Below are 6,000 nucleotides of genomic sequence, written 5' to 3' on the forward strand. Positions count from 1 at the left end.
GTTCTTTTCTTCTTTTCCTTTATTCCTGCCCCTCATATCCAGGTAAATTAAACAAGGTTTATGATTGTTAATTGTATGAATTCATCGTAAATTAAAGAAGCAATGTTTCAGCACAGGACATAGTAGCATCCTCTTGAGCATATAAAGGTCAAGTTATTATACCTGTAACCTGGGATCATGTAGGGCATATTCATAGGGTTTGTTTGTTTGTGTTGTTTTGTTTTTAAATAGGGTATTGTTACCAGTGACAGCTGTTTACTTGTGAGTCTGTGTTTGTGTGTGTCATTATTGCAAAGGAGAGAGTTTTGAGTACTTTGCCAGGTCTTCATATCTCTGTCTATCTGGACAGATTTTTGTTGGTGCGATAGCATCACGACCATGCAAGATACAGATACAGAGGTTGCAGATCACTGTAACCTTGTTCAAATCATTCCTCTCCACTCTAGCGTAGCTGTTATTGTTTTCACCTTGTCTGTCTGTTTGTCTTATGAGATCATTAGCTATTGCAGGCTCATCCTACAGCCCATGTGACAGCTGCTTACAAAGATTGATAGATGCCAGTGACATATGTGACGACCATAACACTCTGAGGGAAGTCTTTTATGCATTGTATGTGGAAGATCAAGATCTTTTCAAAACATGCTTAGGCCTCTCAAGCCAAGATTTCAGTGGCAGCTGTAACAGGTAGCCACACAGTGACCATAAAGATACCCTAGACTAACTGTAGGAGACACGCAGTGGATAAACAGCCATAAAATTGCTAGGTGTACAATCCATAATGATAATTACCCCACAACAACACTGACTAAAGTAAAGACATCTCACTCAGCTGGTACTGGCATAAATGTGTAGTCTGTTAATTTGATATAAGCCCCATGTTTTCTCACCCAATCTTAGGTTCAGATTCAGAACAGAGCCACGTTCTATTAAACCAACACCCTCCTTTTCCTATCATTATTTTACCTGTATCTCATCTAAATTCTCCTCTTGATATCCTGTCTCCTTCCTCTGCCCTCTCTTTGTCCTTGTTTGTCCCTTTGTCTCTCGTCCCTTCTTCCATCTCTCCTTCACTATGCTCCCTCTTTGTCTTTACTCTCCACTTGCCTCATGTCCTTCATCTCTATGTTCTCTTTCTCTCCTCTTGTCAAACTTTCTCTCATTTGATTTTCTCTCAACCCTTGTCTTTCTATCCATCTTTCCTCCATCTTCTTCCCTGTCCCCCTCTCTCCTCTTTTCAGAGAGATAATGTGAGTGTTCGCTGGCCAAGAAGGTGGAAAGAGTGCGGGGGGAGTGGGGGAAGGAGGGAAGGGTTCAAGAAGCCATTTTGCTCTGCCTCATCCACCCAGCAAGGCAGAGACTTTGTGATTGTTTGGCCCAGTGTGGGGCTGTAGCTCGTACCTAACACCCCCCGACCCCTTTGTGTTTGTACGTGTGTGTGTGTGTGTGTGTGTGTGTGTGTGTGTGTGTGTGTGTGTATGTGTGTGTGTGTTTGTATGTATGTGTGTGTGTGTGTGTGTGTTTGTATGTGTGTGTGTGTTTGTATGTATGTGTGTGTGTGTGTGTGTGTGTGTGTGTTTGTGTGTGTGTATGTGTGTTTGTGTATGTGTGTGTGTGTTTGTGTGTGTTTGTATGTGTGTGTGTTTGTGTGTGTGTGTGTGTGTGTGTGTTTGTACGTGTGTGTTTGTGTGTGTGTGTGTATGTGTATGTGTGTGTGTGTGTGCGCGCGTGCACCCGCACATATTAATGTCCCTGTATCAGTGTGAGTGTGCAGACATGTAGACATCTTTAAAGTTGTGTGTTTTTTTCCTACATTTTTGTGAAGTTGTGTGTGTTTACATATATGCAGTATGTGTGTGTGATGCTGTACACTTGCTTGATGACACACATGTGAGGCACATGCTCGTTTTGAGGTGTTTGTGTGTGTCTGCGAGTGTCCTGGTGTGTATTGATTGGTGGTAGCAGCAGGTCGATGTCTCTGACAGGCTGAATTACAGTAATCAGTCATTATTGACTCCCCATCTCTCTGCTACACACACCTCTCTCCTCTCCTCTTCTGTCTCTCTGCCTCTCCCTCCCAGCTCTGCCCTCTGCTTCTGTCACTCCTCCTTTCTTTCCTCTTCTACCTCTTTTCTCTCTCCAGTTCAGCATCTCTGTCTCAACATCCGTCTTCGTCTTGTTGTGCCCTAATTTTTCTTTCTCCTGCTGTCTTGTATAACTCTTATCATCATTTCTCTAATTCTTTGTCTGTTTTCTCTCTCGTTTCTCTTAACTTCCTAATCTCTGTGCATCTGTTTCTCCTATTTCTGTCATATTGGTGTTTTTCCACTTTTTCTTCTTTTTAACTATCATTGTCCTCTGAAAATTGTAACAATTTGTAAGATACTTTTAAGAGTGCCTTGTAAACTGTGAAACTGAGTTTGTGAAGTTTGTGATCTTGTGCCGTAACTACTGAATTTAAAAGAAATTAAAGCAATTCAGGTATGAAGTATAGGATCAGCGACAGAGGTGGAACCTTACAGGTAAATAAAATGCAACGCTTTTACCAGGGCTGTATCGAAAAGTTCAAAGCTTCATTCATAACTTTGACATTCAAATTCTAAATCAACATTCATGTGCTGCACAGCTTTTTTGCATATCTGTTCATTCTGTTTAAACCCAGAATTTTTGCACAGTTGCAGATAAAGATTAGGCAAGACTTTGTGAGATTGTTACCTAGGTTACAATTCCCCTTTTGCACACGCAAGTGTTGGTCACATCAAACTTCTGCACTGTACTGTTAAGTTCAGTTCGGAGTTTTAAAAAAAAAACAAAATCAAACAAATTAATTTGAAACATTTTTAATTATGATATTGTCATTTGGGGGAAATTATTCACTGGAATTGTACTGATAACTTTACCTTTTCTCCAAGAACTAAACTTAATACTTTTTATTAAATTCCTTGAAAGTATTCACTAGATGTGATGCCTAGACATGGATGTTAACTACACCTTGACTGGTACTCAAAGGCATATAACCCCAAAGCATCAATTCTATTTCATGGCTGTATTTGATGAGCTTACATGTATTTATGTTGACAAAGCTTCTAGTGTATGAGATTTAGTACAACCCTAACTTTAAGCATTTTTGGGTCATATAAGACAAGACATTCCTGGAGATTTGTACACAACTCCACGTGAGGGTTTAGATGTCCTTGTGTGCCCCTGAAGTGCCTCATGAAGCTGTGTGTCAACTGTGTTTCAGTGCAGCATTGTAACATCAAGTATCCTCACAGAGGGTCTGACACAGAATCAAATGGGGGAAGAGAGATGGGAAGAAGGCTGGCAGGGCTAACCGTGTCAGTGGTTAACTGGCATTTTTCTCTTCTTTCTTTTTCTGTCTCTCCCTCTCTGTCTGTCTCTCTGGTTCTCCTGGCCCTCAGGGCGGTCCATCTGCCTTCTCTCTCTCTCTGATCTTTCATGCACCATGACTAGAGCCATCCAACAGCACACACACACACACACACACACACACACACAGTGCCAGGCTGCTGGGGCAGCTGTATGTAAGTACAGCTCTATCTCACATATCAGCTCATTGCAGCAAGAAATGCAATCCAAGACTCCACAATGCATACACACACATATGTGCCCCCCTCCATACATCTTTCACTATATTCACATGTAACAGTGAATTGCAACACACAGTAGGTTTTAAACTTCTCTACGCTCTGATGACTGGCACACACAGCAGCAAATCTTTAATCAATGCAGACAAAAAATGGATTCCTCCTGTAGCCCACCACAGTGGAATCAATCCCACTAAACCCATAGATTAGACCAGGTTAAAGTAAGAAACAAACCGCTGAATGACATTTTGGGGTCACTACTCCTTAAGCTCCTGAACCTATCACTGTGTATGGATCATATCAGGAAAAGATAAATTCCAACTTAATACCTCAAAAAGAACAAAGAAGAGGCTGAAACACTCACTTTTTTGTTTGTGTTACTGTAAACAATTTGTATGTCTAAAAACAAAACCAATAACTACTAAAGCCTGATTTATCTTTTTCCTCTGTATCACAGAGCGTCATCGCTACTATAAAACAACATCAATGAGCCACAGTTTTGGACTGGGTAACATGCTTCCAAACTATCATGGACACACGTGTGTATTAATCATCAGCTGAAAATAGTCCCCAGCAAAGGCACTTTTTACTCCAGTTTGAGTAAGGTTTGTTTAAATCTACTGTATGCACCTGTTACAGGAAATTATTGAGACTTTTTAAAAGTTTAAAAACTATTGATATGTGAGCCATTTCAAAGGATTTAAGTGCGCATTAGGAAAGGAAATCAGGAAGTAAAGAAGTAGCGAGAGATGAAGTAAAATGTTGGGTTTTGGCTTTTCATAGCAGTCGTTAACACTAAAAACGGTTTTGAATAATACTAGCTTTCATTTGAAATATGGAATTTCAAAGCACAGTTGATAACATAATAGCCTGATTATAGCAAGGTATTGATTTCATTAAATAAGCATCAGGCCAAAAAAAACTAAACTAAATTAAAACCTAGAATAGCACTCAGTAGAACGCATACCTCCAGATACGTCAGAGCGTAAGGAAGAAAGTCACAAATATGACTAAACATAACGTAAATGAACATTTCTGCCCGAGTCACATCAGATAGTGTAGATTTTCATCGGCTATGGTGGTTGCTCATTGTTTTGATTAAGGGATCCATAGTGGCAGAAGTTTCATACTATGCGTTAAAAGTTAAATCGCTTTTGTTTCCCCGAGTTCTTTAGCCAGTACTGTGGACTCGTCGACTACTTTGGCCAAGATTCACCTCGCTAGATCTCCTACAGCTGCTCTATCATCTGATAACACTGTGTGTGTGTGTGTGTGTGTGTGCGTGTGCGTGTGTGTGTGTGTGAGACATTTGTATGTGTTAGGTGTTGGTCCATGTGAGGGTGTGCATGTTAGTTGGAGGTTAATGTGTGTGTGAGAAAGAGAAAGCTGTGGCCGTCCTCCATCTGCTCCTGGGTGATTGTGGTTCGGGGGAACAATGTTGGAGAGACACTAAGCTGCTACATACGCACACACACATGCACGCTCAAGTTCCAGCAAGTGTGAATGTGTGTATGTGTGTTTGTGTGCATGAATTTTCAAATGTATATATGATCACTCCATTTACACTTGTGTATTTCATGGTGTTTATGTTGCGTGTGTATATATTTCACTCTCAGGATTAGAGCTACTGTTTGTACTGTGTGTGTGTGTGTGTGTGTGTGTGTGTGTGTGTGTGTGTGTGTGTGTGTGTGTGTGTGTGTGTGTGTGTGTGTGTGTGTGTGTGTGTATGGGACATCCCCTCTAGTAGTTGATTGGCAGAGATAGCTGCACTGAGGCTGGGGTCAGCATATGGCTCAGTGTGATAGCGATGCTGTGTTTGTGTGTGTGTTTTCTGTGCGTGTGTGTGTCGCTGCCTTTCCCTCTCTTTCACACTCTGTTCCCAGTGAAATGATGGCAGCTCTGGGCATGTAGCGCTATTATCCCCCATATCCACACACACACATTCACCAAGAGCAGCCAAACGCCTAGCGGCCTGCCTGCCTTCTCTTTGCCAGCTCCCACAATAGAGCCTATTGTCCCAGCGAGGCTACAATCTGCCGTGTGTGACAAGGAGTGTGTGTTCCTCACCATGGTAGAAAGGTGAGGGCAAAACCTTACAAATTGAAGACATTTTGTTATTGCTGATACCGAAATGGGGTCATGTTATCCTTAACCTTCCCTGAGCTGCACTATACCCATCAAAAAAAAGCTGCTCTGCTGCCTGTCCTCACAGTGCATCCTGCTGCATTTGATGGAATTGTACAATTATGAAATCAGCAATGAGGGTACATTAAAATATCATCAAGATTTCTGATATTTAATTTAAAAAATATATTTTTACATTTTTTTTTTTTACATCAGACATAAATACATACAAAATTGTCAGCAGATTGCATCTTTTTGGAGTGAGAAATAA

General features: G+C 41.0%; 1 protein-coding gene across 1 annotated transcript in view; it reads left to right on the forward strand.

Annotated features, from left to right (window-relative positions):
* Positions 1–6,000, forward strand: part of ralgapa1 (Ral GTPase activating protein catalytic subunit alpha 1) — a 69,539-nt gene that overhangs the window by 43,970 nt on the left and 19,569 nt on the right. The window lies entirely within an intron of this gene.

Source organism: Pagrus major, chromosome 16, assembly GCF_040436345.1.
Source record: "Pagrus major chromosome 16, Pma_NU_1.0".
NCBI classification, from domain to species: Eukaryota; Metazoa; Chordata; class Actinopteri; order Spariformes; family Sparidae; genus Pagrus; species Pagrus major.